Consider the following 23,543-nt stretch of genomic DNA (forward strand, 5'->3'; position numbering starts at 1 on the left):
CCTGGAAATCTTACCCTGAGAGTCCCTTCATGATACCATTCCTGCTTATGAAACAAGGGCAATTTTGCAAGAGTTTCACTAGGAATTCTTTAGAGATCTATCTTATATTCCTGATTTTGCTCCTTCTGAATTCCTTTTATTTCCTATTTTTAAAAAATCTTGGAAGGACATCCACTTTTCTTCTGTCAATGTAAAAAGGACTGAGTTAAGTCCCAGGACTCTCATTGGCCCTTATAATTGTTTCTGAAAATGCCTTAAACTTCATGGAACTTAGGTTGAGGAATAAAGTTCATATCTGATTTTCCAAGAATTTCTTGAAGTCCCTTCATGTGTGCTATATATAAGTATGAAATAACTTTGCATAATGTTCACAAGTATATGGAGTATTGTATTTATTCCTTTTTTAAGATAAGAGAATTGATAGCTTTGCCATAATTTATACTGTTACAACATAAATAAACTATCCCATTGTATTAGTCTTTGAATGATAATTAAGATCTCTTCTAATTTGCTAAATCCATTGTGTGAAACAGTTTTGTGGAAGAATGCATATTTCAAATGTCATGTTTTCATTCTTTTGAATCAGTTGGTTGAGAACCATTAGGTGTAGCATTTTGTTATAGAAAGTATGTGTTGAGGTATTATAGCAACAGAACAAAAACATGAGTTAGAAATTGATTTGTGTGAATGGTGTATGAATCAAGGAGTGGCCTCTAGAGATATTAGATATTGCTTAAGAGGTGGAGCTTTGCATTCCTGGCAAACTTTAGGATGTTGGAGGTGCATACATCGAAGTTTAAAGTGATATGGCCAATAAAAAAGTGATTAAAAGTAAGAAATTGGCTGTGGAATAGACCTCCTGATAGGACATATTAAAAGCAAATACTGTAAATTCCAGGGAAAAGGGTCAATTGGTGTCTTTGAATGAAGAAAAAATTTCCGCTTTATGTAGACTTCAATTTCGTAACCTCCTGTTGTTTTTTTTTTTCAATTATAGTTTATGTCTGTAGGTTCTGAATTCTAAATAATCTGTCCTATTTGAATATGTATTCTACAAACAATCTACTTTCCCAGTTATCTTAATTTCTTAGAATAGTTTTCTAAAGATAACACTTTGTGAATTGCAGGTACAAACATATAACACTTCTTAGCTACTAACAATGTGTTCAAAATGATTATGAGAAACTGTGACATTTTGCTTTACTATGCTGTAGCACTGGTTGAAGTACATTTAGAAATGACTAGTTCGTGATGTAAGGAATGAGCTATGCTATTCTAAGTTTGCTTTTTTGTTTTCCAGCATTTTGGGGGAAGGGAAATTGTTCAATATTCTTTCAGGTGAGACCTGGAACATTCTGGATATTGAAGGAGGCAAATGAGTACAGGATGAGAAAGCAGTCAGAAATAGGTGAAGCTGTGTCTTTCAAAGAGGGCTGCTGGACACCCAACAGTGAACCACCTCTGGTTTTGACTGATGCTCTTTGTGGATATTTTCACATTGTAGTCCTCTTGAAGGATGTGAAAGCTGATGCATGCTGGTAAGATATTTAAATATTGTTTAACACATATTTGAATGAATGAGTGGTATAGCAAGTAAAGCTTTTCTTTGTAATAGAAAACCATAATAAACAAAGTGAATAACAACATTTGAAAAGTCAGTATTTTGCAATAATCACAATTATTTCAGCCAGGAAATATCAAATGATGTTAAAACTTGCAAGAGAATATTAAAGAAGGACAGGATACATAAGTAGTCTGCAGTTGTCCTCCTTAAGATATTTATCCATTACAAAGGCAAGTTAATAATCTTGTTGTGAATAACTTGATAGAAAGCATCTGAATATTGAGCTGAAAGTTAATGCTACTAGTAATAGGAATATCTGGCAGTGATGACTGAATGCACTCAGAAGAACCCAGCCTTCTTACTGTAGTTGTCACAAAGAAAAGTGCATAAACCTGCATCTACATGTGAGGGAACATCAGATTCAGATTAAGTTACATTCTGCTTTCAGTCTTCAAATATACCAATATCACTGATGAAATGTTACACTTTATTTTACACTAAATAGATACAAGAAATCAATACAAGGTTGATTTTAACAAAACACTCTATTTGAAGAAATTATACAAACTAGAATATATAATAACGTAAGTATTAATTGCCTAATTTTGGTAATGACACTGAAGCTAGGTACCAATATTTTTCATTTTATAAACACCAACTAGACCAATTTTTTTTAAAGATTTATTTTATTTGTTTGAAAGTCAGAATTACAGAGAGAGGTAGAGATAGAGATGTCTTCTATTCGCTGGTTCACTCCCAAGATGGCTGCAACGGCCAGAGCTGCGCCGATCCGAAGCTAGGAGCCAGGAGGTTCTTCCGGGTCTCCCACGTGGGTTCAGGGGCCCAAGGATTTGGGCCATCCTCCACTGGCATCCCAGGCCACAGTAGAGAGCTGGATCGAGGAAAAGCAGTTGGGACTAGAACCGGTGCCCATGTGGGATGCCGGCACTTCAGGCCAGGGTGTTAACCCGCTGCGCCACAGTGCCGGCCCCTAGACCAATTTTTTTTTTTTAATTTATTCTTCCTTAAAGACTCGTTTGTTTATTTTGAAAGAGTTAGAGAGAGGGAAAGACAGATATTCCTTCCACTGATTCACTTCCCAAAAGACTGCAACCACTGAGTCTGGGCCAGGCTGTAACCTGGAGCCAGGTGCTTCTTCCAGGTCTCCCATGTGAGTGGTAGGGACCTAAGTACTTGGGGCATCTTCTGTTGCTTTCCCAGGCAACTTTCAGGGAGCTGGATTGAAAATGAGCAACCAGGACAAGAATTGCTGCTCATATGTGTCGTGGAAATCACTGGCATTGTCTTAACCCACTACGCCACTACAACAACCCCTAAAAATATTTTTTTCTTAAGAAGTAAAAATATTCAGGGAATATATATAAATAAAACAGTATGTGAATAGAATTGAAAAGAACAAGTAAAGGCAAACATGAAACAGATGTAGTAAAATATAGGCATCTCAGATGAGTATTATCCAGGCATTTTCCTACCCTTGCATCTGATCAGTAGGTCTGAAATTAGATCAAAATAATACAAAATAGTACGTAAAAAGAAGAGACTTAAGCATATTGCTTCAAGCATATATGCATACTTAGTAAATACACTGTGAAATTAATGCATGAGTGTTATACAAGTAACTCTTGTGGTTATTTGCATTTGAAGCATTTACATTTGAAGGTTTTTTTTTTTAAAGATTTATTATTTGAAAAAGTTACATAAAGGCAGGAAGGGCAGGAAAAGACAAGAGAGATCTTCCATTGCAGGTTCACCATTCAGGTTGTTGTAATGGCTGGGGCTGGGCTAGGCTGAAGCCAGGAGCCAGGAGTTTCTTCCAGGTATCCCTCTTGGGTGCCAGGAGTCCATGTACTTAGGTCTTACTCTTCTTTTGCCAGGCCATTAGCAGGGAGCTTGATCAGAACTGGAGAATCCAGGACTCATATGGGGTACTAGAAGGTTAGGCTACAACTTTACCCACTATGCCACAATGCCATCTCCTTGAAGAATTTTTTTTACCCTGAATTGTTTCACTTGCATAATGTTTAAAAGGTTTAGCTATGTATCAGAATTCCATTCTTTTTAATGGATGAATGATAGTCTATGGGTAGATAGATATACCACATTTTGTTTATACATTCATTGGTTAATGTGCATTTAGATTTTTTTCTTCTTGGCTGTTATGAATAATTCTGTTAGGAATATTTGGTGTGGAGGATTTTGTGTGCATATAATATTTTGTTTCTCTTAAGGGTAAGAATATGGTAATGATTTAATACTTAAGTACTTTCTGACAGGGCTATGTCAGATTATGTTTCCTGCATTTGAAGTTAGCCAATAGTCTATGTACTATAAATATTGCATTGAATATTGTTGCTTTTCTTCTCGTGGAAATGATTAAAATTGAGACTGGCAGTTACTTATAGCACATTTTCTTTTTTCTTTTTTTTTTTTTATTTTTGACAGGCAGAGTGGACAGTAGAGGGAGACAGAGAGAAAGGTCTTCCTTTTTGCCATTGGTTCACCCTCCAATGGCCGCTGCAGTAGGCGCGCTGCGGCCGGCGCATCGCGCTGTTCCGATGGCAGGAGCAAGGTGCTTATCCTGGTCTCCCATGGGGTGCATTGGGCCATCCTCCACTGCACTCCCTGGCCACAGCAGAGAGCTGGCCTGGAAGAGGGGCAACCGGGACAGGATCGGTGCCCCGACCGGGACTAGAACCTGGTGTGCCGGCGCCGCAAGGCGGACGATTAGCCTGTTAAGGCACGGCGCCAGCCCTTATAGCACATTTTCTAACATCTGGTTGATCCAGTGGGTGTGAGTAAAAACCAAATATTTCCTTGCTCTGGCCTACAGCATTATTTCTTAAGATACAGGAAAGCTATCCACACTAAGTACTTGCAAACTTATGTATTGTACTGAGAAGTAGCAGGATAAATCACTCAGGTCGAATTTTGCCACACACATAAACTGATATTTCCCATAAAGTTTGCATTAAACTGTAATGCAAAACTGTTTTTTTGGCTTCATAGCTGATGCAGCCTACCTCGTTCATTGTGATCATTAGATTCATTTCACTCTAGATGCTTTCTCACTAGAACAAAGGTGCCCTTTGCATGAATTTGCCCAAATCATACTCTGTAGAAATGAAGAGGCAATATTTTTGAACAGTGCATTTCCATTCCAAGCAAGTGAGTATGTGTTTATTCTTTTTTTTTGTTTTGTTTTTTTTTTTTTTTGTTTTTGACAGGCAGAGTGGATAGTGAGAGAGTATGTGTTTATTCTTGCTCATTTCAGTACCAGCCACAGTTCTGGAAGATATGAGTGTTAGCAATTTTGCATGTGTTAAACATTTCCCCTCTGAATATCTGATTCCTTGGTTAAAGTGATATTCCTAAGAATGCATGACTGTTACCACGTAAGCTCCATACATGAGACAGCGTGGAATTGACACATGAAAAGCCTAATGACCTGGCCCAGCCTTTTTCAGTTTCATATTTTTACCTTGTATATGACTTTTTATTTCACATATAGCAAAATTCACTGCATGTAATATACAACACTTTAGGTTTGATGTGTTTATCATAATGTGGAGGAGTTGATGTCAGCCTCAAAATCTCTGTTATTCCTTTGTAGGCAGTCCCTCCCACAGTCTCTTCTGACCATTTTGTCTGTAGTTCTATCTTTAACCAAATGATTAAATGGAATAAACAAATACTTAAGCTTTGAGTCCTGACTCCTTTCACTTAGCAAAAGGCTTCTGAGATAAATAAAAATCATTTTTGTTTTTATCTGTCAGTTAATCCTTTTAAAGCTGTTGAATAGGATTTTATTATATGGATGCACATGATTTCTTTATACAACCATCTTTTTAAATATATTTAGATTGTTTTGCAATTTCAGGCAATTGAAAATAAATATTGATTTGAGCATTGTATAAGGCTTTTGTGTAAATACACATTTTCATTATTCTAAGATAAATGCCCATGAATACGATCACTGGGTTACATGTTTAATTTTATAAGACAGTTTAAGTACCCAATTGCTTTGCATGTTAGCATGGGTAATGTCTTTTTTTTTTAATTTAAATAATTGTATCCTGATTCTTACTTTACATTTTGCTAAAGACTTAGAATATTAAACATTTTGTGTGTTAATTTTTACCTCCCACATATCCTCACTGATAAAGTGTCTGTTCAAGCCTTATGTCCACTTTCTAATAGGATTGTTTTTCTTTTTTTGTTGTTGTTGCTGTTTTCAAGACTTATATATTTATGTATTTGAAAAGCAGAGAAACACACACACACACACAGAGAGAGAGAGAGAGAGAGAGAGAGAGAGAGAGAGAAACAAGAGCACAACAGGGATCTTTCATTCGCCGGTCCACTCTTCAAATGACTGCAACTGCCAGGGGTTGGCCAGGCAAAAGCAAGGAGCCAGGAGCTCCATCTGAGTCTCCAACATATGTGGCAGAAACCCAAGTACTTGGGCTATCTCCCTCTACATTCCTAGGTTCGTTCCCAGGAAGCTGGAAAGGAAGCCAAGCAGCCAGGACTCAGACCACCACTCTGGTATGGAATGCTGGTGTTGCAAGTGTAGCTGGAATCTGCTGTGAAACAATGCTGGGCCCCCCTGCAGCCCGAATTTGATTTTAAAGGAAGGAATGGTGGCTCTTCACAGCTTCCAGTCCCTTTTTCAAAAAGTGTTTTTATTTGAAAGGCAGAAAAAAAGAGAGAGGGGAGAAGGTAGAGGGAAGAGGGGAAAGGAGAGAGAAATTTCTTCCCTCTGCTGGTTCACTTCCCCAAATGGCCGCAACAGCCATGACTGGGTCAGGCTCATGCCAAAAGCCAGGAACTCCATCTGTGTCTCCTTCATGGGTGACAGGCACAAGTACTTGAACAATTCTCTGCTACCTTCCTAGGTACATTATCACTAAGCTGAATGGGAAGCAGAGTAGCCAGGACCTGAGCTCCAATGTGGAGTCATAAGCAAAAGCTTAACCAGTTGTGCTAAAACATTGGGAGATTTTTATCCAGTGCTGTTGACTTCCAGTGTCTGTATGGGATCTCAGCATCACATGTAGTAGCTTTATCCGCTATGCCACAATGCTAGCCCCTTGATATATTCTTGATAAAAAGTTTCTTATGGTTGTGGTTTCAAATATTTTTTCTAGTTTTATTCCATTTTTCAATATCTATTTGGAGTTGCATAGAATATATGTTTTTAAGTTTGTCGAAGTATAACTTGTCTACTTCTTTTATGATAGTGCTGTGTTCTTTTAAAGATTTATTTATTTACTTGGAAGAGAGAGAGAGAGGGAGGGAAGGAGGAAGGGAAGGAGGGAGGGAGGGGGGGGGAGAGAGATATCTTCCATTTGCTGTTTTACTCCCCAGATGGCTGTAAGAACTATGGCTGGGCCAGACTGAAGCCAGGGGCTAGGAACATTTTCCAGATCTCCCATGTGAATGCCCAGGGCCTAAGCACCTTGGAATATCTTCTGTTGCTTTCTGAGGCACATTAGCAGAGAGCTGGTTTGGAAATGGAGCAGCCAGAACTCCAACTGGTACCCATATGGGATGCCAGCATCATAGGTGGAGGCTTTACCCTCTATGCCATAAGGCTAGCCTTGATAGTGCTTCTTTTGGAGACCAGGTTGTTGGTTGTATATTGAGAACTGTTTGTAATATTCTCCGATTATGTTCATTTGATGTCTTTGAGCAAAAATCCCTTACCTATTGCTTGCAAGTTCTCTCTCCTTTTTGAACTTTATTTTTGTCATGTGAACATATCTTAAATAGTTATATTGGTGTTTAAAGACACCAGATTTTGCTATCACTCACTTTTATTTTTTCAATTTCATTGAATTAATATATACTTTAGTATTTCTTGTCATCTGTTGTCTTTCTTGGCTTTTGTTCTAGTATCTTATTGTTGGTATATGGGTTGCTGATTTTACCTTTCTTTTCTGATATTAGAATCTTAACTTTATAGATATCCCTTTAAGGACTGCTTTAGATATATCCCACAAATTTTGATGTTTAAATTTTCTTTTATGTTTTTAGAATATAATCTTTTTATTTTTTAACAATTTATTTATTTGACAATCAAAATTAGAGAGGAAGGACAGAGTTATCTTCCATCTGCTAATTCATTCCACAGATGGCTATAACAGCTGGAGTTAGGCAAGGCCAAAGCCAGGGGAGAGGAGCTTCTTCCGCGTCTCCCTCTTGAGTAGCAGGAACCCAAGCACTTGGGCCATATCCTGCTCCTTTTTACAGGTCATTAGTAGGGAGCTTGATTGGAAGAAGATCAGCAGAGGCACAAACTGGCACACATATATGATGTTGGCATTACAGGTAGTATCTTAATCCATTAAGCCACAATGCTAGCTCCTTTAGACTATTTTCTAAATTATTTGAACCACAATGATTATTTAGAAGTGTTTTTTCAACTTCTAGTGTTTATATGATTTTCTGGTTATATGTATTTTCATTTCCTTTTTAAAAATAACCTTTTTAATTTCAGTCAGAAAATGCACTTTGCATGCTTTCGATTCTTATACAATTGTTAAAGTTTATCATATGGGCTAGGTAAATTGTTATGGTCTTGGTAAATGTCCCATGTGTATTTACAAATATTTAATTTTGTTCTACTGGTGGTTCTTGGAATGTTCTGTGAATGTCCAATCTTTTTATGGTTTTCAGTTCTGTTTTTTTTTTAAAGATTTATTTATTAATTTGAAAGGCATAGTTACACACAGAGAGAAGGAGAGTCAGATAGAGAGGTCTTCCATCTGCTGGTTCACTCACCAGTTGGCTGCAATGGCTGTGCCGATTTGAAGACAGGAGCCAGGAGCTTCCTCCGGGTCTCTCTCATGAATGCAGAGGCCATCTTCTGCTGCCTTCCCAGGCCATAGCAGAGAGCTGGATCAGAAGTGGAGCAGCCTAGTCTCGAACCAGGGCCCATATGGGATACCAGCGCTTCAGGCCAGGGCATTAACCCACTGTGCCACAGCACCGGCCCCATGGTGTTCAGTTCTTTATATTTGTGGATTTTCTATCTTCATATAGTTGATTGCTGAGAGCAGAGTATTAGTGTTTTCATTTATAATTGTAAATTTCACATCTGTTTTTGCTTCTTGCATGTTGAAGCTTTGTTGCTACCTGCTCACACATTTGATACAGTTATATCTTATTGGTGAATTGATTTATGTAGTGTCCTTTATTACGCTTAGAAACTTTTATTGTAAGGACAACGCTGTGGCACACTAGGTTAATCCTCCGCCTGCGGCGCTGGCATCCCATATGGGCACCGGTTCTAGTCCCAGCTGCTCCTCTTCTAATCCAGCTTTCTGCTGCAGCCTGGGAAAGCAATGGAAGATGGCCTAAGTGCTTAGGCCCGTATACCCGTGTGGGAGACCAGAAAGAATCATCTGGCTTCTGGCTTCGGATTGGCTCAGCTCTGGCTGTTGGGGCCATTTGGGGAGTGAACCAACAGAAGGAAGACCTTTCTGTCTCTCTCTCTCTCACTGTCTGTAACTCTACCTGTCAAAAAATAAATAAAAATATTTAAAAAAATAAAAGCAAAGTAACTTTTATTGTCCTGATTTACTTTTTTTATTATTAAAATGATCACTCCTTCCCTATTAAGTTTTTTGAAAATTTCAGATAGCTTTAAATTTACTAAAGAAATTTTTGTGGAGTTGTACAGAAAATTGTGGAGTTGTACAGAGTTCCGATGTAACCCACACTCAGCCTCCCTTATTATTAACATGTATTTGTCACGATCTGTAAGCCACAGCTAGCTTCCTTTATTTCTTTTAATCCACACTCCCTCTATCTCTCCATATATTTCCAGCCTCTAGTAATTGTCATTCTGTATTCATATTGAGGTTTTTTTTTTTCTTTAGCTCCCATATATGAGGGAGATCATGTAGTATTTGTCTTTCTATGTCTGACTGATTTCACCACTATTCCTTCCTTTTTTAAAAAAGATTTATTTATTTACTTGAAAGGCAGAGTTACTGAGGGGGAGAGAGAGTCTTCCATTCACTGGTTCACTCCCCCAAAAGCCTGTAATGGCCAGAACTGGGCTGATTTGAAGCCAGGTGTCTGGAGCTTCTTCCAGGTCTGCCACCTGAGTACAAGAGTCCAAGGATTTGGGTCATACTTTACTGCTTTCCCAGGCTGTAGCAGAGAGCTGGACTGGAAGAGGAGCAGCTGGGACTCAAAACTGTCATTCATATTGGATGCCAACACCCATAGGACGTGGCTTTACCTGCTTTGCCACAGCAGTGGCCCCCATCCCTTCTTTTTGATTTCTGTGTGTATACCATATCTTTCTATTATGTCCTGTCACTTTTTTTTTTTTTTGCCTACCGACATCATTATATTTATAGCAGGTTTTTTGGATCTGTTTTTTTGTACTTAACAAGCAATTTTACATTTTATTTCCCAAATCCTCCCCTGGTGTTCTATGACAGTTTGAATTCCATGATTTACTTTCAAACATTTATTCTTCAGAGTCCTCTGTTATTCTACTTATGCATTCCTCCTGTGATCCTTAATTGAATTCTATGTTTCAATGTAGAAGGACCATGTTCACCCCATGTTACTCTCTTATGTGTTAGCCTTGTAATGTCCTATTTAATTTTTTTTTAAAGACTCAGAGTTATGTAGAGAGTTGGAGAGACAGAGAGTCTTCCATCTGCTGGTTCATTCTTCAGATGTCCACAATGGCCAGGGCTGGACCAGGCTGTAGCCCAGAGTCAAGAACTTCTTCTGGGTCTCTCATGTGGGTGGCAGGTTTCCAAGCACTTGACCATATTCTGATGCTTCTCTCAGGCCAATATCAGAGAGCTGGATCAGAAGTAGAGGAGCTGAGACTCCAACAAGTGCCCAAATTGGATTCAGGCATTGCAGGTGGCCTCTTTACTTCCAGAATGCTTGCCCCAATTTGAGATTTTTTAAAATAGTTTCTATTTCAGTTATGTAAATTTTCATCTTTTAGTATTCTGGTCATTGTCCTATCATTTTATATATAATATTTTGAAATAGATTTAAAGTTTTACACATGTATTTTTGTGTACTATTCAAGTAGATATCCAGACTTCTTATCTCTTCCAGAATATTTATGTCAAAACATCCCTATTATTCACCTTTCATTTTAGCCACTAAAATAAAGTGTTTATTTAGTAGGTTACAACTTTAGAATTATTCATAGAAGCAATTGCTGTATCACTATTTTGCATAGCATGTTAGAGATGGTTATTGATTATTCTCAGAATGAGCAGTTCAGGAAGGAATGAATAAAGAAAGGAAATGACAGGTATCAAGAGAGCAACAGTCTTGATTTGTGTGGAGGTGGTTGTATGATAAATAATTGTAACAGAAGCTTTATTGATTTTTAAATAGATTTCCATATTTTTATCTGACTTAATTTCTTTGTGATATTTTGCTGCAGGTCAAAGTTTAGAACAAGTTAGAGTACTTAATGGAAGAGAGGTGAGTGACTACTGTGTTGCTTTTCAAATTGTTTTTGTGGATTGTGGCTAGTGATGCCACAGTTTCAAGATTGGGTAATCATGCTCTCAGAGGTTCAGAAGAGAATATTTTTTATGATAGATTTTTTTTCCCGTGACTGTTCCTAGTTTGTTAATAGAATCCTCATTAATGTTTGTTCCTTTTTTAAAAATTTCTTTTTGATGTAGCCTGAATGATTTGGTGAATCATTGGTATATCCTTTTCACCATTTTGTGTTGGATGAAAGTACTCTTGTATTAAAATTCAAGTTTGCAAAATACTGATTATTTTATCTTTATCTGGCATATTCAAAACATATTTCTACTCATATTTGTTCTATAGTCATATTATTTGTTTTTGCTCACTCTTGTAGAATTTCAGTTGATTAGAAATGTTTTCTTTTTTAATTCCCAATAGATTTTATATAATTTTATTAGAACAACCAAACATATTTATACACTGTATACTCAGTAAAACTTCCACTGTATAATTATTGTTCTTCCTTCATAATGCATTACATAAGCTTGCACAAAATAAGTCTGGCAATGGAAATACTTATTTGCTGGGAGGGTGCTTGTCTGGATCGATGATGAGAACAAGTGTCTGAGGATGCTGAGGGACTCATTCCAGATGTCAATCTGAGGTCCAGATGAGTGGTTCTGTAATAGGGCAAATAAGACTCTCAGAGCTTGTCAATATTTGGTGACCTCTGTAATGACAATACTGATATAAATATGTGTTTTCTTTTTCTCAGAAAATAATATTAGCAGTCTATATTATATACTTTTTTAAGAAAATGTTTTTTATTTATTTGAAAGGCAGAGTTAGGAGGAGAGACAGAGAGAGATCTTCCATCTACTTGTTCACTCCCCAAATGGCTGCAACAGCTGGGGCTGGGCCAGGCTGAAGCCAGGAGCCTGGAGCTTCTTCTGAGTCTCCCATGTGGATGCAGGGGCTCAAGGACTTGGGCCATCTTCTGCTGCTTTCCCAGGTCCATTATCCGGGAGCTGATTCAAGTAAACCAGCCAGGTCTATGATCCAGCACCCATGTGGCTTAACCAGCTATGCCACAACACCAGCCCCAATCTTAAGTAATTTTTATAGTCTCAGTGACTCAAGACTTGCTTCAATTTGCTCACTGTGAACAAAGAGTGTAGATAGATACTGTATATAGGAAATATTAATTAATGAGTGAGAAAATATTGCATTGAAAATGGATTGTGCAAAATATTATGGGTTCTGCAAGTCTTATTAATGTTGGACTGAAGAAAGTTATCACCAAATGTCTATATTAAATGTTGACAATAGAAACAATTTTAGTGCTTTGTTATTTTTACTCTTAAGTATTTTCTGAGATTATTTCTTTTCTTTCTGTTTTGATTTGCTGAGGTAGAGGAGTATTAGAATGTGTTCTTCCACTTCAGAGAATAGGGGTGAGTAGCTAAACCAGCATCCGTTGACAGTCATACATCTTGTGTTCCATGCCACATCTCAGGTCTTTGAGTTCATCTTTATAGTGGCATGTTGGATAATATTTACTTAATGTCTCTTTATCCTGGTGAGAATCTCCACATTGTTTCTGAATCATTGACTTTTATAATTTTATTTGATCTTACTTTTTCATAGAATGACAAGTGAAGAATTTTGGGGGAATGATTGGTATTTTTTGCGGCTTCATATTGCAATTAAATGTCCTTTTGTGAAATTCTCAAAAATTTCTCAATTTAAGAATTTCTCAAAAAATTTTTGTGGTTATAGCATGTTGACTTAATAACTAAGATTATAGCTATTGGATCATTTCGGTCAGACCCATAAGCTCATTATGTATCATTTTTTTTTTTTACTTTTCTCATCATTGAGGTTTGACTTGCATTCATTTTCTTTTATACATTTTCTTGATGCATAAAATTATATGTTCAATTTAATAAGATTTTTCTAAGGCCTTCAAGATTTTAAATAATAAAGAATCAAGAAACACTTCATTCTTCAGAAACAAAAGTATGTTTCATTTTTATTTTTTAAATTTTTTAAATAAATCTTTTTTTTAAGATTTATTTATTTATTTGAAAGAGTTAGAGAGAGGAGAGGCAGAGAGAGAGAGATCTTCCATCTGCTGGTTCACTCCCCAGTTGGCTGCAACAGCCAGAGCTGCACCAATCCAAAGCCAGGAATCAGGAGTTTCCTCCTGGTCTCCCATGCGGATACAGGGGCCCAAGGATTTGGGCCAACTTCTATTACCTTCCCAGGCCATAGCAGGGAGCTGAATCAGAAGTAGAGCAGCCAGGACTCAAACTGGCGCCCAAATGGTATGCCGGTAATGCATGCAGCAGCTTTACCTGCTACGCCACAGCTCCAGCCCCTATGTTTGATTTTTAAATCTTTGTTGGCCTCACAAAAGAAATTACGTCAGATTCAGTAAGTAGAATGATAATAGCATTTCACATATTCCATCACTATTATTAATACAATTGAAATACAAACCTATAAGAAATGCATTTTGTATATTATTTTGCATGACTATGCAGAGTATGTTTTATGTGGGACCTAGGGTTCAATTCTTTAGTAGGAGTAGGTAAACTCTTCCTTTTGACAAACTTATCAAAAATTCTACAAATATTAACTTTTGATGTTTACTTTACATTTATATTTGAATGAATGTATTTTTATATATTTTCATTTCTCCAGAACCAGGCAAGAGTTCAAATGAGCTAGATAACAATGAACAAAATGGCCCAAAACAGGGAGAGTTGTAGAATCTAAGAGGAAAAAAAAAACCTTACCAAATACTGAAGTATACTTAGAATCCCATCATTAAAAACTTGTGAGAGTGAAAATGAATGGGAGGAGCACTGAACTGTATTTTTATCTAGTAAATATAATCTTAAAAATCCCTACTTTGTATATTTGTGCATGTTAATATACAAAGATGTGTGGTCTCATGGCTGCCCTCTGAATCCAAAGGGTATTTAAGTATACTGGTATGTAATATTTGTTCTGTAAATTGCAAGTACTAACAATGTACAATCTAGTGTGTTTTTAAAAGCTATGCTTTCTATTTACAATTGGGAAGAGAATAAAGATGCCCTGTCTCTTCATTTATGTAGAATTCTATCTCCAGCCACAGGGGAAGGGAAAGAAATGATCCATAAAAATCAGAGGCAAAAATTAATCTCTTTACAGATGCATTATTCTCTACATTAGAAAATCTCAAAGAACTTAGAATACTCTTAGAACTAGAAACATGGTTTAGCAAATTTGTAGAATTAAAAGTAAATATACAATAGTTAGTTATATTAGTATATTAGCCTTGAAAAAAGTAAATATGATTTATAATACAAAAGTGTATACGTAAGTGTAAATCTTGTAAGATACAAATCATCTCTATGTTGAAAACTAATTATTGATGAAGATTGTGAAGAAATACCTAAACTAATGTAGGTTATAAAAGTATGCTGTGTTTATTAATTAGAAATATCAATATTGTCAGTTCTACCCAGTTTCATCTGGAGATCCAATGCAAGGAAAAATCATTGCAAACTTCTTTGTAGTTATTAGCAAGATGATTAAAAATTAATATGGAATGGAATAAGAACTAGAACAGCAAAACTTCTGAAAAAGAATAATACATTCTGAGTAGTGACACTAACATATTAACCTTATAGTTTTATAGCTTTATAGCTACCATAAATAAGATGCTATTTTTTGAAAGGTGTTAACATAGGTTAAGGAAGGTTAAGATGTCTCTGGGTTGTTGTGCAAATAAGTCATCTGGGTGTTCTCTGGAATGCTGGCAAATACTGTTTCTTCTATGTGTTTATCGCTCATTGTTTTTGTGTAGTACAGATTTATTCAGGTATGTCTTAGTGTGTAAACTCTGCTGTGTGTACATTCTACTTCAATAGAAAGTCAATAAACTATTCTAAGTATCATTAATATACTTCCTAAGAATATTTTCATTTATATTGTGGCATATTTGGGGCCTGCTGACTGCTGTTCTCAGGATGGTTCAAGAGTGCCTTCTCTGTCACACAAGACATCTTTTTGTAAATCAAATTAGGGAATAGTTTATATATTGATACTTTTTACACATTTGTATATTTTTCACATTTTAGTTCTTTTAGCAATACAGTATTAAGTACTGAAGGTATTTTTTCCTGTAATTCACTTTGGCATTAAAATTCTTTTTAAAATGTTATCAAGCAGTAAATTCCATTTTTAAAAATTTTGGAATTTATAAATTTTAAAAATGTAACAATGACCATAATCAGGGAATGAAGTTATGTTTATTAAGATGAAATGGTTTTCAGAATGGGTCTCATAGTAATGTTAACTGTATGCCATACTTAAGAAATACATCCCCCAAAAAATATTTGGTAAGTTTGAGAATTAAATAGACTCTACGGAAATACAAACACAAAGGAAACAGGGGTAGATATATTAACATCATAAATTAAGGAAGAATATATTAGTATGTCAGTTATATAGTTCAGTGAAAACATTTATAAATATCTATATACCAAATATTATGGCATCCACATTTTTGCTGTATATATGTATGCATGTTTGTGTTTGTGTAAATAGTACATGAATGTGTATGTATGTATATTAGTGTGTGTATATATTTTAATGTCCACCTATGATACAAAAAAATAATACATTTCTTTATATTGATGGTTTATTTTAGTTGTAAACTTCAGTATTTTTTTTTGAAGATCTATTTATTTATTTGAAAGAGTTACACAGAGAGAAGAGAGAATCTTGCATCTGCTGGTTCACTCACCAGATGGCTGCAATGGTTGGGTCTGGGCTAAGTTGAAGCTAGGGGCCAGGAGCTTTTTCTAGGTCTTCCACATGGGTAAAGGGGCCTAAGCACCTTAGCCAACCTTTGCTGCTTTCCTGGGTGCATTAGCCGGGAGCTGGATAGGAAGTACAGCAGCTGGGACATGAACTAGTACTCAGGCAGTGGCTTTACCTGCTATGCCATAACACTGGTCCCACAGATTTTACTTCTTTTTTGGCTGAGCAATATTCCATTGTGTATATGTACAACATTATATTTATTCATTCATCCACTGATGGACATTTAGATTGACTGAATATCATAGCTATTGTGAACACCGCTATAGTAAACAAGAAAGTACAGGTTTCTCTTTCATAGGCTGACTTCATTATGTTTGCATATGTTCTCAGAAGTAGGACAAAATGATCATATGATAGATCTATTTTTCATTTCTTAAGGAACCTCCATATTGTTCTTCATAATGATGGCACAAGTTTGAATTCACACCAATAGCATACTAGAGTTCCCTTTTTACACAAGCACCTTTTATTGTCTGTAGTTGTGATAATTGCCATAATGCTTCATTGTGATTTTTGTTTGCATTTCCCTTAAGGCTAATGATATTGAGCATGTTTTTATGTGTTTTCTGGCCATATGTATTTTGCCTTTGGAAAATGTCTATTCAGATCAATTCTAAGATCACTGTTGAAGCTTTGGGTATTAGTCTTTTGTCAGATGCATATTTTATAAATATTTTCTCCCAGTGTGACACTTGTTTCTTCACTCTGTTGATTGTTTCCTTGGCTATGCAGAAATTTCTGAGTTTGATATAAACTGTTTTCTATTTTCACTTTTGTTAACTGTGATTTTGAGATCTCATGGTTACCAAAAAAAATACATGGATAGCCTATGCTGTATAAGTGTTTCTCCTATATTTTCCTCTAGTAGTTTCATGTTTTATTTAGATATTTGATACTTTTCAAGTTGATTTTTGAATGAGAGGAAAAGTTGGAGGTCTTGATTCAAAAATTCTGCATATGGAAATCCAGTTTTCCCACCACTGTTCATTGAAGAGACTGCTCTTTCTTCATGGAATATCTTTAACACCTTTATATAGCTATGGTGAAACTTGAAATTGCAGATACATGGAATGCTATCCTGGGTTTGTTTATTTATTTAATATCTTTTTATTTGTAGTGCTGAGAGACAGAGGGACAGAGACATACATACCAAGAGAGATCTTCCAATCCCTGTTTCACTATCAAAATGAACAGAACAGCAAGGATGGAACAGGACAAACCCAGGAGCCTGAAATTCAATCTAGGTCTTCCTATCCTAGATTGAGTTTATATCATGTTATATAGATTGGTTCATATCACCCATGTACTTAAGCCATCACCTGGTGCTTCCTAGAGTGCAGATTATCAGGAAACTGGATAGGAAGAAGATGAGTCTGGACTTGATGTGGGCAACTCAAGTGACATATGTTGTGCCACATGACTACCTATTTCTGTATTTTTTAAAACACTTTTTTTCTTTTTGAAGTTTATTTGTTATTTATTAGGTTATCTACTTATTTATCGATTGAATTCTTACTTTATTAAAGATAGATCTTCTGTCTGCTAGTTTACTTCCAGATGCCCTCACTAGCAAGGACTGGCCCAGAGTGAATCCTGGAGCCCAGAACTCTATCTGGATCTTGCATGTTTTTAGAGGGGCACAAATATGTGAGACATAATTTTCTGTCTCTGAGTTTGCATATTATTAGGAATTTGACTCAGAAACAGAGGATCCAGGACTCAAGCACTCCAATATAGGATGTGGGTGTCCCAAGCAGCAATTTAACCACTGTATCACATGTCCACCTATTTCTTGGGTTTCTGTTATGTACCGATAGTTCTATATGGTGTATTTTATGTTCTACTATGCTGTTTTGGTTTAATAGCTTTGTAGTATGTCTGATGTTTTCAGCTTTGTTGTTCAAGACTGCTTTGGGTATGTGGCATGATTTTTTTTTTTTTTTTGACAGGCAGAGTGGTTAGTGAGAGAGAGAGACAGAGACAAGGGTCTTCCTTTTGCCGTTGGTTCACCCTCCAATGGCCACTGTGGCCGGCTCATCGCGCTGATCCGAAGCCAGGAGCCATGTGCTTCTCCTGGTCTCCCATGCGGGTGCAGGGCCCAAGGACTTGGGCCATCCTTCACTGCCTTCCCGGGCCATAGCAGAGAGCTGGCCTGGAAGAGGGGCAACCGGAATAGAATCCGGCGCCCCAACCGGGACTAGAACCCAGTGTGCCGGCGCCGCAAGGCGGAGGATTAGCCTGTTAAGCCACGGCACCGGCTGGCCATATGTGGCATATTTTGTGTTTCCATATGATTTTTGGTATTTTTTCTAATTCTATGAAGAATGAGGTATTTTGTTGAAGTTTACATTGAATCTGTAAGTCATTTGAGGTAGTTATGGAAATTTTGATAATACCAATTCATCCAATCTTTGACACAGGAAGTCTCCATTTTTTATAGTCCTCTACAATTTTTTCATTAGTGTTCTGTGATTTTCATTGTAGAGTTTTTCATACACTTGATTAATACACTTAATAGAGTCTTTCATACACTTGGTTATTCCAAGGTATTTCATTTTTTTTGCTATTGTAAATAGAATTTCTCTTGTAAATAAGTTCTTTTTCAGTGACATCATTATTTATATATATAAATGTTGCTTTTTATACTCTGATTTCTCTTCAGATCATATAAATCTTTGACCTTTTACTAAAAATGCTGTTTTTTTGGTGTCAATTTTGTATCTTGCAACTTTGTGGAATTTGTTTATAATCCTAACAGTTTTGAAGTACTCCATATGTCTATTCTGTGACTGTAACTTCATCTCTTGACTGTTCTTTTTTTGAATGGCATTCATGTTGTTTCCAACTTTGGCTGTTATAAATAAGGCCATGGATGGTTATTTACAGTTTTTCTATGAACTTAAGTTTTCTATGTAGCAAGAATCAACAAACTTTATACGTTTTAGACTTCTTGTTCATATATTCTTTGTCAGAACCTATTCAGGTCTGCTACTCTAGCTCAAATGGGTGTTGCCATGTTGTTTATATGTTTAATTTATTTTTAATTTACTTGGAAGACAGAATATGAGGGAGTAGGAGGAGAAGAGGGGGAGGAAGAGGAAGAAAGAGAAGGGGTTGGGAGCTATAATTTAATTGCTGGTCTTCTAGAGGAGTTACCAGTGAAGGTTCTTATGGTTGGAGTTGGGATGAGAGGTTTGTATTCAGTGTTTGCCCAAGTTCCTAGTTAGTAGCAATCATGACCTTCCTTGGTTGGTCAGCTATACCATTTTCTTTATGATAGAAAGTGGGCTTCACTGCCTGGGGGCTACATGCAATTAGAATTTTCTGCCTTGGGACTGGTATTCCTAGAAAAGAAACCTCTGGTGACATGACTAACCATCAAGCTAATTATCTATCTATCTATCTATCTATATATATATATATATATATGGTTTATTGTATTTATTTGAAAGACAGAGTTGCAGAGAGAAGTGGAGACAGAGAGAGAGAGGTCTTCCACCCACTGGTTCCCAGATGGCCACAACGGCCAGAGCTGCACCAATCCGAAGCCAGGAGCCAGGAGCTTCTTCCGGGTCTCCCTTGTGGGTGCAGGGGCCCAAGGACTTGGGCCATCTTGTGCTGCTTTCCCAGACCATAGCAGAGAGCTGGATCGGAAGAGGAGCAGCTGGGACTAGAACCAGTGCCCATATGGGATGCCAGAGCCTCAGGCCAGGGCTTTAACCTGCTGCGCCACAGCACTGGCCCCTAGTTATCTATTATAGAAACAAATAACCTCTTGAGTTTGAAGATTAGGAATTTGTAGGAACATTGGCTCAAGTTGTGATTCAGCAGGTTAAGCACCTCTTTGACAATGGCATCCTGTAGTGTAGTGCCAGTTTGAGTTCTGGTTCCTGTATTTCCTATCCTCCTTCCTGCTAATACATCTAGGATAGCAGTGGAAGATGACTTGGATTACAGTTGATTACTCATTTCTTTTAATCTAACTCATGTAAAAGTGTACCTTTTAACTGAAGAGTTTACTTCTTGCACCTTTCCTTTTTTTTAAGTTTTTTCAAATTTTTGTTTTTCAAATGATATTGTTATTCATTCTAAGTTCCCTTTAAAAATTGTTTATTTACTTGAAAAAGAGGTGGAGGAGGGGTAGAGGGGGAAGGAAATACTGATCTTCCATTTGCTCGTTTACTCTCCAGATGGCTTCAACCCAAAACCAAGAGCCTGGAATTCTATCTGGGTCTACCACATGGGTGATATGGCCCAACAACTTGGGGCAAATTCCACTGCCTTCCCAGGTGCTTTAGCAGGGAGCTGAATTGGAAGTGGAGCAGGTGGAACTTGAGCCAGCACTCATTTGCGATGCAAGTATTGTAGGCAATGACTTAAGTCGCCGAGCCACAATGCTAGCTCTATCATCAAAGTCCTTTACCAGTTTTAGAAGTATTGTGTATCACAGTTGTCTTTTTAAATAAATTTTATTTTATTTGAAAGGCATGTTATTTAAGAGAAAGAGACAGAGAGCAGAGGGATATCTTCAGTCTGCTGTTTCCTTCCTCAGTTGCCCACAGCAGCCTGGCCTTGTCCAGGCCCAACCAGAAGCTGAGAGCATATTGTAGATCAATCCTGTATATGTGTGGCAAGTGGGAAGACTGGTTAGATTGAAAGGAAGACACGGGAAAGAGGAGTGAGGGGACATGCAGTGGCATGGGACACCATGGGCAGCCTAAGTGTGGTGGCTTGGAGCAGGACATGGCTCTGGTTTTCTCAAGCATGTCTGTGGTTTTTGTGTACCCCTCAGGACCGGTCGCTGATGTCAAGGTGGCCAGTTCATGGCGAGAAGAAATATGCACTGAAGAGGACTTGAGGCCCTACAAGATGCTAGAATTCAAACTGCCCTTGGTGAGCGGGAAGTTCTTGGATCGATGAGGATGGTAAGCATGGCCAAGGCCAGCACTGGAGAAAAGCCCATAGCACTTCACAGCCCCGCAGACACCTGTATGCTCTCTGGAGCCTTTGGCTGCACCTGGGCCATACCTCTGCAGTGGACTGCCTGTTCTCCTGGCACTGGAGTATATCCCTGGACTCTACAGGGTGCAAAAGTGGTTGGGCGAAGCAGCTGACAAAGCACAAGGCTTTTGGTGTTGAGGGCCCCACACCTTGGCATGTGCTTGGATCGATGATGACTCCCCAATAAACATTCCTTGGAAAAGCTGAACAAAATGAGTGAGAACTCTCAACCGTCGTTCTCATCGTGACTGAGGTCCAGCACATTGCCTCCGGCAGGGACTATGGCAGTGAGGGCCCATGTCCAGGGTAGCGATTCTCTCCACAATGCAGGGGGTGCCCATGGTGAAAGGTCCATTCGAGCAGTGCCAGGGGGACGATCCCTCAGTTGTCCGCTCTGGGCAGCAGAGTGTCTGGTACAGTGGTGCTGGGAGTTTGCGTGGCGGCTCCTCGTGGGCAGCAGTGGTGAAGGATGCAGCAGGGTGTGCAGGGTCTGATTGTGTGGATGCACCTGGAGCCAAGTATTCACCTCAAGGGTCTGCTGTGTGTGGCTGAGGCCCTGGTTGCCTGTGCAGTGGTTCCTGGAACGTAGTGCTCCTCTTCCTGGCCAACAGGAGACAGAGCCTGGTCACCTGGCTAGCATTAGGTGTCTTACCTGGTGATCTTATGTGGCAGCAGAGTGCCATAGGGCTCTGAAGAGATCAGGCATCCCCTTGAGCGTGGCATTGACACTTGGCAGTATTGCCTGTGTGACCTGGTGGTAGGAGTCAATCTGGCAAGAATGTTGTTCTGCCTTCTATTGGGAATGTCTTCCACAGAGTGGAGTGGTTCTGGGGCTTGGTGCAAAGGAAATGCCAGGGACAATGGGATGGGTTGTCTCTGAGGAAACCCTGGTGAACATGGTTGCTGTGAGTTCTTGATGCGGGGCAGTGAATAATCTTGGTGTATCACTCTGGGTGACCCCAGGTAATGTCAGATTTGGATCATGCAGTAGAGCTTGGGCACATGTCTGGTGCCATTTGGTTGGTGCCTTGGTGGGAGGGATTCCAGGCAAGCAATCTTCCGGGATCCCTTTGCTGAGGGTGTGAGTGCAGCGAAATCTGTTGTACTCTTGATTGTGCATTAAGCAGGTTTCCAGGTCTGTGCCATGAAGGCCCAGGTACTGTGCTTATCTTATGTGAAATGGACAAACCCTCTTCACCTGGGCCTCCAATGCAGGACCAGTGATGTGGTACTGTAAATCAGGAGAGTTAGGACCTCGGGTGTGGTGGCTTCCCTCAGCTTGCAACAGCAGCTGCTGGACATTTCAGGGCCTATAACTCATGCCCCTGGCTCTTGTGCCTGTAATCCCGGAGCCTGAGCTCAGATAATCTTGGCCAGCAGAGAAACCTCAATGTCTACTGGGGTTGGAGGTTGTTTTTCCAGGGCACTTGCTGTACCCTGGGGTTCTGAGACTAATCTGCTGCCTGAACTCACGTTGTCTTGGATGATTGGGTCCTGGGGCTAGGCATATCAACCTGGTGGTTTCCCTTGGTCCAGAGCTCATGTGTGCCTGTCAAGGGTAGCACAGTCCTCTGAGTCGGCAGGTGTGAGGTTAATCTTGGTGGGTTTGAGGGCCGGTTGCATGTTCCCCTGCGCTGACTTCAGGACATTTGTAGGGCTTGCCAGGGTCAGGGCGATTAGGGAGAGGCAATTAGGGAAAGTCATTGGGAGTCAAGTCTGATCCTGGATGCACCAGGATAAGCCCCTGCTGGCCACCCAGGCCCGGGAGACCATTGATACACAAATGAGATTGGAAGATGCAGGAGCACAAGTGCTAGGTTGGCTGTGTTTGCAGTGGGTCTTTTGCCCTTTCCTGCCACAACACAGAAACCTTGGGCAGCTGTTGAGGAGCTCTCCTGTGATCATACTCACGACTAGGGACTCTCAGGGCACCTCACCTGCAGAGGATCCAGGTGACGAAAGGCCTGACTGAGTCTCAGGTCCTGGGGGACAGCATGCATCGCACAAGCAGTCCTTTCTTGCCCTGGAAATTGCCGCGGGTTTGTGGGGTGCCCATGGACCTTGTCACTCTGGGCCAGATTTTGGTGCCCATAAGCAGTATTGAAGACTCCGAACACCAGCAAAAGAGTGCCTGAAAGTAGTTGAATAACCGGTGCCAGGACCAACACACACTTGGGACACAGATGCACATATACTGTGACTCACATCTTCCCAGAATTCAGAACTCAAGCTTAGAACCCACAAGAGCCTTCTCATGAGAAACTTGTGTATGCATAGTCCTATCATGGAGACTGGCTCGAGTGAAAGGAAGCTACAGGGATGAAGATTGAGGGCATTCGCTGTGGTGCAGAGACCAGGGCAGCCTAGCGTGGCGGCTTGGAGCAGGCCAGGGCTATGGTTTTCTCAAGAGTGCCTGTGGTTTGTGTATACATCTCAGGGCCATTTGCTGATGTCGACGAGGCCGCGCAGGGCGGGAAGAAGTATGCTTCTGCTGAGGACTAGAGGCCCTACAAGACACTAGAATTCAAACTGCCCTTGGTGAGCGGGAAGCTCCTGGATCTCTGAGGACGGTAAGCAGGGCCAAGGCCAGCACTGGGGACAA

General features: G+C 39.0%; 1 long non-coding RNA gene and 2 other non-coding genes across 22 annotated transcripts in view; all 3 read left to right on the forward strand.

Moving 5' to 3' along the window:
• Nucleotides 1-1,291: 1,291 nt before the first annotated feature.
• Nucleotides 1,292-23,543, forward strand: part of LOC133769792 (uncharacterized) — a 94,139-nt gene continuing 71,887 nt past the window's right edge. For 11 of the 20 annotated variants that reach the window (XR_009867248.1, XR_009867245.1, XR_009867247.1 and 8 more), the window contains exons 1-4: nt 1,292-1,538; nt 11,022-11,062; nt 20,733-20,865; nt 23,379-23,511. This is a non-coding gene — a long non-coding RNA (uncharacterized LOC133769792). Of the gene's footprint in view, nt 1,539-11,021; nt 11,063-11,689; nt 12,514-20,732; nt 20,866-23,378; nt 23,512-23,543 lie in introns of those variants that run through there. The other 9 variants (XR_009867243.1, XR_009867249.1, XR_009867252.1 and 6 more) reach the window with 4 other exon arrangements.
• Nucleotides 11,661-11,727, forward strand: LOC133770850 (small nucleolar RNA SNORD109A). The gene has a single exon (XR_009867530.1). It is a non-coding gene; the product is annotated as a small nucleolar RNA SNORD109A (small nucleolar RNA).
• On the forward strand, nt 21,105-21,198 carry LOC133770785 (small nucleolar RNA SNORD116). The gene has a single exon (XR_009867474.1). It is a non-coding gene; the product is annotated as a small nucleolar RNA SNORD116 (small nucleolar RNA).

The sequence above is a fragment of the Lepus europaeus genome, chromosome 11 (genome assembly GCF_033115175.1).
Source record: "Lepus europaeus isolate LE1 chromosome 11, mLepTim1.pri, whole genome shotgun sequence".
Classification (NCBI taxonomy): domain Eukaryota; kingdom Metazoa; phylum Chordata; class Mammalia; order Lagomorpha; family Leporidae; genus Lepus; species Lepus europaeus.